Source organism: Neltuma alba, unplaced genomic scaffold (assembly GCF_004799145.2).
Source record: "Neltuma alba isolate B1F8T4 unplaced genomic scaffold, ASM479914v2 tig00007896_pilon, whole genome shotgun sequence".
NCBI classification, from domain to species: domain Eukaryota; kingdom Viridiplantae; phylum Streptophyta; class Magnoliopsida; order Fabales; family Fabaceae; genus Neltuma; species Neltuma alba.
The window spans coordinates 26,967-40,890 of record NW_021634896.1 but is presented as its reverse complement, the minus strand read 5'-3'; the positions used below and the strand labels follow the sequence as shown (position 1 = coordinate 40,890).

The 13,924-nt window shown below is 36.3% G+C and overlaps 2 pseudogenes; one reads left to right on the top strand and one right to left on the bottom strand.

The window, feature by feature from the left end:
- Positions 1 to 2,740: 2,740 nt before the first annotated feature.
- Positions 2,741 to 4,155, top strand: LOC114753383 (CBL-interacting protein kinase 5-like; annotated as a pseudogene).
- A 4,604-nt stretch (positions 4,156 to 8,759) lies between these two features.
- On the bottom strand, positions 8,760 to 10,152 carry LOC114753385 (CBL-interacting serine/threonine-protein kinase 12-like; annotated as a pseudogene).
- Positions 10,153 to 13,924: the final 3,772 nt, after the last annotated feature.

The following is a 13,924-nucleotide window of genomic DNA, read 5'->3' as shown; positions in this document are numbered from 1 at the left end:
CTCGCCCTCATGATCAACACCTGTGTTTGTGAAAGTGGTGATCGTCTCACTAGCCTTTGTTGCTAAGGTCGGCTCTGTACCTGCTTCCTATAATTCCTGGTTGGGTTCACTTGAATGTTGGATTTCCAGAAACCAAAATGCTTCTGCGAGTTCATGTCTCTGCCAGTTCCTATGATAAATGAAGCAACCCAGAAGCAAGTTATTGGGCAATGGTACAGGATTATTACTGCTATTATATTTTCACTATGTAAGATCCATCTCCCTGTTTGTTTTTCAATTCAGTCCTCGCCTTATGCCTAAAGTGCTTCTCGATTCTGATAATATCTCAATTTGGTTTCTTTAATTAAATCTATCATCGAATATCTGTTTTTCTATCAAATTCAGATGGACACATTATGTGATGGTCCGCTAATTATATTTATATTTCGGAGGGACTTGATTGAGAAATGTCTATATCTTAAAAACCTAATTAAGAAGACAATGTTGTCATTCACAAAATTGAGAATTGTCTTATTTGTGAAGTAACGAATTAAGGCAATTTTCAGAAACACTAAATTCAGAAATACCTCATCATTTACTCTGTAATCACCCATTTTTTCATTCGAAAACGGAGCATTTTGACTACTAACAATTCATCGTGTGAATCTTGCTCCTATGTAAGTGAAAAGTTGTCATATACACGTGTGTGTGTGTTTTTTTTTTCCCCCTTGCTCTCTCTTCTAATTTTGAGGAAAATTGGCAAGTGTACCAATTCTATTTACTATTCAACACTAACAAGAACAAAATTATAATTCTAGCTTTCATTATTTAACACTCGTACTTCGTCAAGAATTTTTATATGTATATCTACCACTTCCATTTTTTAACACAAGGATTTGGTCTTCATACATAATTTTACAAACAAGGTCATGTACCTTCATAATGATTTTACATGTTCGAGACCCTTATTAAGGGATAAAAATTTTGTTAATTTGGTCCTTGAATATAATTTTCTCTGTACGTATAGTCAGCAAAACATGTCAACCTTCAACATATAGCGGCATCAATACTTCATCTATGATTAACAACTTAATTTTGTCAAGAAGGAAATTTAATATAAACCCGAAATAATTACAACACAAGTATACTGGACGCCCCTTAGACAGTTATTTAATAGAAACCACACAGTTGTTGAATAAAAACTTCACAATCACAACACACCAATTTTCTGAGTCTTTAATACATTGGAGTCGTAGTACATAATAAAGCAAGCCACTCTTTAAGGATAGAGTTTCGACCATGGCCAAGCCATTGATCAGCCAATTTATTGGTAGGAAACTGGGAATATTGTTTATGATAAAAATGGAGTCTCATTCATTATCAAATATAATCGAACATATATAACTACTAAAACATATCATTTGAGAATTCAACAAAAGCATCATTGCACAAACGTCTGTCCACATCCTTCATCAAGTGTCAACATCATCGCCAACAACGTATACCTGCATTGATCAAGCAAGGAAAGTAAAAGGGCATGTTTATATTTTGAGTGTATCCATGTTATCATATATAGTAGCATAATCATATTGTAGCCAATGTGTCAAAAAAAAACAAACAAAGAAAAATTGACATATATAAAAGAGTTATCTGTTTCATCCCTTAATATATGTAGCATTTGTTGATATTATAGTAACTACTATTTCAGCAGTAGGAAAGCACGGACAAATATAGCAAAAAATAAAAATAGTTTTTTTTTTAAAAAAAAAAAGATGCAAGTTTTTTAATGCTTCCTCCCTTCATATATGGGGCTTTGTTGATTTCATAATAACTACTAGAGAAAAACATAGACAATAAGCAGAAAAATATCATAAAACTAACCAACCTGAAAATGATAAGGTGTTTGGCAAAACCAAAACCTAGGTTTCAGAAGCACTTTTCCGCAAAACGAGATAACCTCCTCCACATATTTACTTCGTAATCCGTAAAAGCACTTCTGAAACCATGGTTTGGTTTCTATCCAAACACCCGATGGATTCATCCTTCTATATACTAATAGCTAACACTATCCTGCAATACCAAATCATAGTATTGGTTAGCCTGAAAATATGTAATTTTGAAGAAAGACGACAATGGCATAAGCACAATATAATCAATTGTCTATTTCCTTATAATTAAATATACATTTTTCGAAACAATATTTGTTAGCGTGGATATATCATGCATTTGCTGAGGATAGTATTTCTACCGTTTTGTTAAGGCCTCCTTTATCCTTCCATTCCATCTCATGCTCTTCTATTTTCACTTTAGACAACTTTGGTGTTTCCAACATCCCTGGACAAAGCTTCTTCATTTTAGGATATCTAGTTATTTGTATCATTCTTAATTCTGAGAATTCAAAGGTGCGACTTCGTGAAGAAAACATCTTCAAGCTTGACATATCAGTATGTCCAATTCTCCCTGGTTGAATGTGATTCCACCTTCTACATCTTCACTAGTCGTATTCATTACAATTTCTTTCATCTTTTTACAATCATTTATCTTCAAAAATACAATACTCACCAAACTTTTTACAGTTGAACTTGTCACTAAAGGGATGAGCCAATGACATCTGAATACGGACAGCATTCTCAATTTTCCACAGACTGAATAGTAATATCTATATAATGATTTTCTAAAAGTAGAGCAAAATAACTGACTTCGGCATAATTCCGTGAATCTGTTGGCTTCTGCCTGACTCAATTCTTCTTCTTCTTCCTCCTCCTCCTCGTCGTTGTCCTCCCTCCTCTTCATTCTCAAATCTCAACCTTGAAACCCACAGTTCCTTCCTCTGCAAACCCAATGGATTCAGAGCAAACGGAGAAGAAAGGAACAATTCTGACGGAGAATTACGAGCTGGGCCGTTTGCTCGGCCAAACACATTCGCCAAAGTCTACCACGGCAGAAACATCAAAAACCAACCAGAGCGTCGCCATTAAAGTTATCAACAAGCAGAAAATTCTTCGCATCGGCTTGATCGACCAAATCAAGTGCGAGATCTCCGGCATGCACCTTGTAAGGCACCCAAATGTTGTTCAGCTCTACGAAGTAATGGCGAGCAAAAACAAGATTTACTTCGCGATGGAGTACGTGAAAGGCGGCAAGCTCTTCGCCAAAGTCGTGAAGGGGAAATTGAAGGACGATTTGGCTCGAAAGTATTTCCAGCAGCTAATCGGCACCGTCGATTTCTGCCATGGCCGAGGGGTTTGTCACTGAGATCTGAAACCGGAGAATCTGCTTCTGGACGAAAATGGGGATCTGAAGATTTCGGATTTTGGGCTGATTGCTTTGTATGAACCAAGAAAGAACGATGGTCTTCTCTATACAACTTGTGGAACACCTGCTTATGGGGCCCCTGAAGTGCTCAACAAAAAAGGCTTTCAAAGCTGATATATGGTCTTATGGGGTTATTCTGTTTGTTCTTCTTGCAGGCTTTCTTCCATTTCAGGATAAGAATCTGATTGAAATGTATAGGAAAATTTGTACTGCATAATTCAAGTGTGCTAAATGGTTCTCACCTCAAACCAGAAGACTTATCACCAGAATTCTCAATCCAAATCCAAGAACAAGAGTAAGTATTGCTAATATTACGGAAAATGCTGGTTTAAAATTGGGTACCAGCAGATTAAACCCCCCAAATCACCAATGTCCAATCCTACGACTGATGTTCAGGCTCTTTTTTATTCTTCTTCATCATCAAGTTCAGAGGAAAAAACCAAAGAAACCCCAATTAAAGTGAAACCATCTGCCTTCAATGCGTTTGATTTAATATCCCTATCTTCAGGATTTGATCTCTCTGGTTTGTTTGAGGAAGATAAGCATCGGACACAACATGCTAGATTCACCACCACGAAGCCCGCGTCAACAATTGTTTCAAAACTGGAAGAAATAGCACAAGCAGAGAGAAAATTCAATGTTGTGAAGAAAGATGGGTTAGTGAGATTGGAGGGAAGCAAGAGTGGTCGGAAGGGACAACTTGGTATTGATGCAGAGATTTTTGAGGTGACATCAACGTTTCATGTTGTGGAGGTGAAGAAAACTGCAGGCGATACATTTGAGTATATCCAATTTCGGGATCAGAACTTGAAGCCCTCCTTGAAGGATAGAGTGTGGGCTTGGCAAGGAGGTGAACAGTAGCAGCAATATTTGGCACCCATATATACCAGAAGATATGGTTTATGTTTTTAATTTGCTTGCGGAATAGGTAATTTGAAACGTTCTGTTTCTGTTTCTCTTTTGTTCAGATGCATGATCTTCCACTCTGCAGAATCACTTGCTGCAAAGTTGTGATGGTTGTCTCTATTGTATACCTTGTTCTTCTTTTCTTGCGCCCAGGTTGTGTATAGTAATATTGTACAGAACTGTAACTGTAGAGTTCAAATTTTATGCCTCTAAAGACAGTGCTTTTGCTACTACTAGCTCCTATTTCTAATATAAGAATTAGTTAGGGGTTAAGTTTGGTCTTAAATATAAGATCTTATTTCATTTTATTCCTCATATTTATTATTTTCTCCAAACTGTTTTTACTAATTGCATGTCTTAAGGGAGTTTGCATCAATAAATGGGGAGTTTGCATCAAGAAAGGTTTCAATGCAAATGATTTAATATGGTATTTCGGATAAACCAAAATATATTTTTGACAAATAATTAATTGAACTAGTTTTCTGTTATCTACCCAAATTAATTAATTAAGTAGATATTATATTAAGAAGTACAAATAATAATATTATTATTATGATCATCATCATTATGGTCCTCATTTTTTTGGTTGAAACTTAGAATAGTAATTTACCAACATTAGTAGAGTTGAGTGAAAATAATTGGAATCTTATTTGAGGTTAAGAATCGAACTTTGTACGTGCAAAAAATTATGTCACCACAAATAATGCTCGTCAGTTATGTTAAACCACGTGTGAGAACTTCCCATATTAAGTACATCATAATGCTAATTATTTACATGCACTCCTACAAAAGAAGCAATAGAGCTAATGAACCAGATATATGCGAAAATATGAGGGTGAAATAATAATTACCCTTGATCAATTAGTTACAAGTAGTGAGTTATGTACATATAGGATCATACTTGTTTGGGAGGCCCAAAAAAAAAAATTTCAAGGAATAAAACTATTGATTTTAAATTTTAGATTTCAAAATTGAAATAAGGTCAAAAGGAACTGAAAATATCAATAAGGCCATATAAATAGGTCATTTAATTAAAAAAAAATTGTCTCTCCCAGGGCAAAAGAATGGAATAATCACATATATCGCCTATCCTGTCCTTGTTGGTTTATTTCTCATTAATTTTTGGACATTTGGCCGTGGATCTGGATAGTGATTGTTGCTGGCAACATGGAGATTTCATCAGTCACTTTTAAAATCACATATTTCAACAAGGAGAATTGCAACAAAGTCTTAAAGAAGAAACATAATAATTAAAAGTCCTAATGACAACTAAGCAACATGTAATGATAAGTTATAGCATAGGAAATGACAACTTCTAACATGTTATTGAGACTTTTTGATAACTATTTTTTTTCCTTAGGATCGTATTATAATTCTCCCGAATATGTCTCTGCATCTTATAACGTTGAAGTTTGATTTCTTTAGGAATTTTAATTTAACCTTTTTTTAGTTCAATCCTCATTACCCAGTTATGAAGTTGTTATCATGTGCTGTATATTATTTCTTTTATTCTTAATATAAGATATAATAAAAATTTTTGTTTTAGTCTTAAACATAATATTTCAATTTAATTCGTCTTCTAAATTCATACTTCTTTAATTTTTTTTAATTAATTACACATATTATGGGAGTTATTTACAAGAGAATCAATTTCAATACAAATCAACCTTGACTTTAATGACATCGCTCTACCCCCTTATTGAGGAGGCGGGGGAATTGTTTCTAGAAAGTACTATTTCGGATTCTTAATATAAGATTTTGTTAGATTTTTATTTTAATCCTGAATATAAAACCCCAATTTACTTTAAGAAAAATTAGTAAAAACTCCCTGTCACACATATTATGGGAGTTACTCTAGCAAATTGTACACAGTGAATGATATGTTGTACCTACAGATCATACTTGTACTTGCACAATTCAGGTCCTTCTGGCCAATTAAACTTTCAAACAGGGATTTTGTTACCAATTTTTCTTTTACTTTGTCTCTCATATTTATTTATTTATTTCCAAAATAGTCTCTCTAACAATGATAGTCCTAGCAAATAAATTTAATTAGTAAAGATATTTTAGGAAAGATAATATATATTTATTATAAATAACTAACTTAATTTATTTTCTTATTATACTCAAATTAGTCAACTAGCTTTTATATTTAGGATCGGAGGTAGTATCATAGTTATGGTGATACAGTGTACTTATAATTGAGTTTTCAATTCGAATGCAAATGAGCCTTGGCGCAAATGACATTGCTCTATGTTGATAGTGTATTTATAATTAAATTTTCAATTCAATTTAAATAATTACAATAAAAATAAGCACAAATTATTTTTTTCCTTTGATTTTTCTTCTGTTCATCTTAATATAAGGAGTGAAAATATTTTCTACACACTTTTCTTTTCTATATCCATTTTCTTTTCTCATTCTTTTTTTTTTTTTCCTTTTAAGGTTGCAATAATAGAGGTAGCTTTCTTTCTTTAGCAGACAAATTAGTCCTTAAATTTTTGTCCTTTTTGGCTTTCATTTTTCGCGCCAAATCACGCCTAAGGCTAGCATGGACCTAGTTCTATAATGATAAATAATAATTCAATTTTACATATACGTGCACACAATAATATAAATTGATGCTACAGGTTTGAGCTCTTTATGTCTTATCATTTAGACCAAAATGAGGTTTTTCGAAACTCTCTCGTATTGAAAGAGAGCAGCAGAATAAAGGTCACGGGGTTTCTAGCCTTAGGCTCAACACACAAGACACAGGACTGACGTATAGTTTCTTCTCAATTTGACAAATAAATAAAAATTATGTAATTTCAATAATTGTCTTGAAGAAAGACTTTACCCTAATTAAATAACAATATTGGTAGAAATTAAAGTACAAAACAGTCTTTTGATAATTGGATTGGATATGGATATGTGGAGCTTGGCCCTTATAACTCAATTAACACCAAGCATCTTTCTTAAAGGTTTTTTTTGGTTAAAGTATAGGTATCTTCTTATTGAAGGCAATCCTATTCGAGACATGAGTATTAAATATAGACATCTCTCCTAATGAGGATTTAAATCTTAGTTTGTCACGTTGTAAGAAACTAGCCTTTTTCACTAAATCCAATTCTTGTTGATCTTTCTCTTAAAGTTTTTCTTGCATAAAGTTGAGTCTGAATCCTTAATAAAAGATATGATAGTTATGTAAGTTATTTAAAAAATAATAATAATAATATGAATATATCTTTGGTTCGAATAGGAAGTCTCATGTTTTTGGACTTGGATTCTCTCCACTACCTTCCCATCCTCTTCCTCTCCACTATCCTTCTTTTCTCTTCACAACTATTGGATCAAAATTCCAATGGTCTAGATTTAACATCTTATAAAAATAATGTTATTAAAAAAATAAATAAATAAATTTAAACTGTTAAAATCTGGTCTGAACAGTTTACAATTGTAATAAAAAAATTAACAAAATCTGATCCTTAATATAAGACCTATTTAATTAATTTGATTAGATTAAGAAAGTTATATAAGTTAATTAATTATAAAAAATATAGTATGCTTTTTCTAAAACACTATAATTATTTTTCTTAATATCCTCTCCTTCACTTACTTGATTATAGTTGAAGGAGTATTTATAAAAATAATTTTAAAAAAACTGATAAATATGAAAATTAAATCTTATATTTAAAACCAAAATGAACTTAATAATTAGGTTCTGTGTTAAGAATCAGAGTAGTACTCAACTACATACATATTTTGTCCAATACACAGTTTGAAGAATGAGTTTTCACTACGGCTTGGCTAGCTGTGTTGATAATTATTGATATATCCGATCATTTATTATTCAAATTAGGCTTGTTGCAGCATAGCACTTATAGTTTGTACATTAAAAAAGAGCCATAGAATCTACTCCTCCAGTTAACGACAAAACCTCAAGGGTGTGTTTGATACGAGGGATTTGGAAAGGAGGGGAGGGAAGGGGAAGGATTTTAATCATTTTTTCTTGTTTGGCAACACACAAACTTTAAAAGGGGAGGGAAAATTTTAAAAAAATTTTTCCCTCCCGTCCCCTCCTCAACCCCCCTCCAAAATTGGGAGGATTTAGAGGGAAAGAGCAATATTTTGTCATGTTATAACTATTATGTCCATATTTTGTCATATTGTGATCATTATGCCCATATCTTAAATAAAATCAGGATAAAATTGTTCATGTTAAAATATTTTTCCCTCCCTTCTCCTCACGAACCAAATAAGGTAAAGGTAATATTGAAACTCCTCCCCTCCCCTCCTTTTTTATAAATCCAAACAAATTAATATTAAAATCTTTCCACTCTCCTCTCCTTCTTTTTTCTCCATTAAAATCCCTCTCATTCCCTTCCTCTCATTGAGCCAAACAGAGCCTAAGAAAACAAAAGATGACAAAGATTACCATATATAAACAATCTAAAGCAGAGGAGAAAAAAATGAGGATTCAATATCCGAGAGTTAACTAGTGCGGAAAATTCTAAGAATCAGAATCGGATTGAGGAGTCTCATCAGAAGAATTTCCCTTGGAAGAAGGTGTTGCTGATTCATACTTCATCATTAACTTCTGTTAAGCCAGGTTTCAATTCAGAGTTACAAAACTGTTCATACTCTGTTTTATCCCCTGCCTTCTTCTTCACTTCCACCACCACCAACGACTGAGTCAGCTCGAATATCTCAGCAGCAATCGTCAGTGGCCCCTTCACCCCTTCCCTTGATCCCTCCAAGCTCACCCTGCAATCCTTCTTCCTCACTGTAAAGCTCACCAAACTGAGCAATTTCCTCCAACTTCGATATGATCTCTGACACTGGCACGCTGGACACGAACCTCGCCTCGTCCCCTTTCTCCTCGAACAACCCAGAAAGATCGAAGCATGCAGAGAATGATATTATATCAAATGCATTCAAGCTTGCTGGTTTTGGCAATGAAGCGTTACTTCTTCTTCTGACCTCTAGCTCTGAATCGGATTGTGATACTGAATAATCTGCGATTGATTCTATGTCGTCTTTGTTTAAATCCAGTTTGTCAATATCTTCAACGCTGGTACAGAGCTTATCGTCGTCGAAATAAAACTTGATTTGTTTGAACCCTTTCTTGAATCACTTGTTTTCCATGATATCTGGAACTGAGATTCTGGTTTCTGGCTTTATAACGAGAAGACGAGTACACAATAAGTTTAGCTCCGGCGAGAACCACCTGGGACACCGGAAAACTCCTCTGTAAATCTTCTTGTACATAGCCATAACGTTCTGATCGTGGAATGGTAAATAACCTGCCATTAAAACGAAGAGAATAACGCCACAAGACCAGAGATCAACTTTGGCTCCGTCGTATCCTTTTCTTGCCAGAACCTCAGGAGCAACATACGCAGGCGTTCCACAAAAAGCATGAAACAATCCGTCTTGTCTGATTTGATCGGAGACAGCGCTGAGGCCGAAATCAGAAACGTTGAGATCGCCGTTTTCGTCCAGTAACAAGTTTTCCAGCTTGAGATCACGGTGTTACACACCTCTGGCGTGGCAGAATTCTACGGTGGAGATCAATTGCTAGAAGTACTTTCTGGCGACTCCTTCCTTCGATCGGCCTTTTGCGACTTTATTGAATAACTCGCCACCGCGGACGTATTCCATGACGAAGTAGATCTTCGTCTTCGTGGCCACGACTTCGAAGAGCCGGACGATGTTGGGGTAGCGGACGCGGCGGAGGATTGAGATCTCGCGTTTGATGTGAGCGACGAAGCCACCCTTGAGGATTTTCTCTTTGTTGATGATCTTAATTGCGACGTCTTCGTCGGTTTTGATGTTTCGAGCGTGGTAAACCTTCGCGAAGGTGCCATGGCCGAGGAGTTTTCCTACTTCATAGCGGCCGAGTAAAAGATTGGTGTTATTCTTCTTCTTCGTCCGATTGAGACCGTTGTTCGAAACGTTGGCGTCCGCCATGGATGCGGTGGTGAAGAATGTAGAAGCTGCAGAATCGTTGTTCTGTTTTTCTTTTTCTTTTTTTGATAACAAGAGGAAACCTTAACAACTCCTTACATGGCTGTTGTCAGCACACAGCCACTCAATATCCAGTACCCTATTTATTTGCTGAGGAGGGTTCTGTAGAATATACACGCCTGGCATCGCCCCAAGACCGAGCTTTGCTAACAGATCAGCAGCTTGGTTACAGCTACGAGGTGCATATGAAAGCTTCACGTTCCACTCCCTAGTCAACAATGCTCGGGCCTCTCTGATTATCACATAGTCATCATGAAGTTCGTTGGGGTCCTCTGAGAGTAGTTCAATGGCACTAGTAGCGTCAGACTAAAGTATGACATTTCTATAACCTTCGTCCCATGCCACTTTCAGTCCATGTAAGCATGCTTGTAGCTCAGTTGTCAGTGCATCACCCTGCCCGATATGAAAGATAAAGCCACGAAGAAATTTGTCCCGCATGTTCCGAAGAAGGCCACCGCAAGCACTAATGTTTCTGTCAGGTGAGTAGGCACCGTCGACGTTCACTTTGATCCAGTTATTGTCCGGAGGTCTCCATCTTTCTTCCCCATTGCTGCGTTTTACGCCCTCTATAGAAGTTCCACGTAAGTGTCCCTGGATCTCGTGCATGGAACTTAATATGGCTTTCGAGTTTGCGATGATTGCTTTATTACGCAACTCTTTTCCTTCAAATATGATCAGATTACGACGTCTCCATAGCCACCAGCATACAACTGCAAAGAGAGAAACCCACTCTTTCTCATTATGATTTCTACAATTCAGATTCCATCTGAGCCAGTCGGAGGAACCAAGGGAGCAAAACTTCTTCCAAGTTGATGCGTTAACCAGTCCTTTCCAAAGGAGCCAAGTATTGGTGCAGTCCCGAAGAACGTGTAGTATGTCTTCCACGCCATTATGACATATCAGGCACTGATCATCCATACTTAGACCCCGTCTATGTCTCGCAGAATTCATGAGGAGGCTTTTGCGGGAGGCTAGCCAGATAAAAGTTATGCAACGTTGAGGAATTGCTAGCTTCCATATTCGTTTCCAGTGTGGATCTGAATCTGCAATCTCCGGGCTAAGATTGTCGTAGGCCGACTTTACGGAAAATAATCTATTACGCTCCCATTTCCACTTCACAGTGTTGTCAGCCAGACACTCAATACCAGCAGCCACCCTCTCCCACGTGGCTTTGATGCTAGCCCAAATGTTAGAGCCTCCCCGTTTTGGATCTATTTTGGGCATTAAATCATCGCCGCATCGGTACTTATCACGAAGGACCTTGACCCAGAAATCATCTCTGCATTTAACAAGTCTCCATCCCAATTTCATGAGGAGAGCTTGGTTTTGAAGCTTTGTATGTCGAAGTCCTAGCCCTCCTTTGGATTTAGGTTGACAGACCGCATCCCAAGCCACTAATGGCATTTTTCGGTGTTCTGCTGAACTGCCCCAAAGGAATCCTCGATTGAGCTTGTCTAGTGTCTTGCATGTTGGTGACGGTACAAGCGAGGTTTGCATGGTGTAATTAGGGATGGTGGACATGACTGACGATATCAATGTTGTTCTTCCTACGAGAGAGAGAGAGAACCTGTCTTCCACTTGGAGAGTCTGGTTTTGACTTTATCCACAGCACTCTGGAAAGATCCCTTGTTGACGCGTGTGTGGTGTAGATTCACACCCAGATATTTTCCAAGATCTAAAGTTTGAGTGAACCCCAGCCTACCACTAATTTCTGAGCATCTATTATGATTTATGTTCATGGAGAAGAAAATGCGAGTCTTTGAGTGGTTTACCTTCAATCCAGAGCTTCTACTGAATTTCTCAAGGCATTGATTAATCAAATCTGCTTGTTCAAGATTAGCTTCTGCAAAAAGAAGGACATCATCTGCGAAAAAAAGATGAGTGATGGGGGGTCCTGTTTTAGTGAGTCTAATAGGACGCTAGTGATTCTCTTCAATCTCTTCTTGGATGATATGAGCTAGTTTCTCCATACATATAACAAACAGATAAGGGGAAATTGGGTCTCCTTGGCGCACACCCCTAGAGGAAGAAAAATTCTTAACCTTGTCTCCATTCCATAACAGTTGAAAGTCTGCTGTGCTAACACACGAGGAGATAATGTCTACAAATTGATTAGAGAGCTGTAATTCCTTGAGACATCCCATTAGAAAATTCCAATTGACACAGTCGTAGGCTTTCTCAAGGTCAATCTTAATAGCCATGAAGCCTTTTTTACTCCTCATGTTACGCATAGAGTGAATAACTTCCTGAGCCACAATGATATTATCAGAGCTAAGACAACCGGGTACAAAGCCACACTGATTTGGAGAGATGATCTGGGGCAAAAAGGTCTTTATCTGATTTGCCATAATCTTAGTCACAATCTTCTTCCTCCGATTGAGACCGTTGTTCGAAACGTTGGCGTCCGCCATGGATGCGGTGGTGAAGAATGTAGAAGCTGCAGAATCGTTGTTCTGTTTTTCTGGTTTAGGTTTGGGCGTCGAAATGCTTCTCCGCTATTGAAGGTGGTAATGATGATGTGAATTGTTTGGAGGCGAAGATGTGGTTTTGATTTGTTGAGGCTTGTTTCTCCGTGCGTGTGTCTGCGGGGTTGGTTAGGCTAAATAAATTTTTGTGTGATAATTTTAAATTTTATTTTGATTTAATTTTAATGTGACAACCTTATTTATCTCAAATTTTACTACGGTTTTTCATTTTTAAAACTAATTAATTTATTTTGATATTTAAAATATTTAAGTAATTTTTCAAACATTGTTGAAACAGAAGAAATAAGTGATGTGTGTTTAGGCACTCCAAATCAAATCCTGCAGATTGCTTTTGTTTATTTGTACCGACAAAAATCTCTTAAATTCAATATTGAAAGCAAAATAATTCAAACGCGCTATTGAATTTGAAGCTTTTAACATACCTGTCATGAATTAAACTGAATTTTTTGAAAATTATAACCTACAAATGCAGTTTAACTTTCTTTAAACGGGAATGATATATTTTAAGATTAATGATGATATTATCAGCCTATGATGTTAGCTTGAATCAAAACCAAGTTCCTTTACTATCTTTTGATCCATTAAGAGAATCAATTATTTTACTTCTTACAATGCCAATCTCAGAATAACTTATCAGTAAATTACCATATTGAAATGAAGATTGAGTAAACAGTATATATTAAAAAGAAAAGAGAGTGAAAAGAGAGGTCAAATTAAAGATTGGAGATTCAAGAATGAGGAGGTATAAAATAGAATATTAATAGCATAGTAGGCTTTGAGTAAGGAGTTAATTAGCTCCACGTTTACAGGGTTGGCACCTAACTGGAATATTATAAGGTACTCATAATGAAGCCGGTGATAGTGTTGCTACCGTACGGTCGTCGCCCCAGCGGGAAGCACTCCTATTTACAGCCTAATAGTCAACTCCTTCCTTGACTTTCTCTCCTCTACCCAAAAAGCATCATTGGAAAGAAAGGCCCTCTTAATTTTATTAATTTTTTTTCTTTAAATCACAATGCCACAGTTAGGACGGTGCGCATAAAATAGGAATTAAGTCAAATCAGAGACTAATAGAACCCTATATCTCAAGGGATATGGTTACTTAGAATCGTAACATTTAAGCTGTATGGTTTGCTTTGTGATTTAGTTACTAGGTATTCTCTTCTCCAAAGACGTGATCGAAAGAGACAATCTAATCTCATATGACATGCAAGGATTCATAATCGATC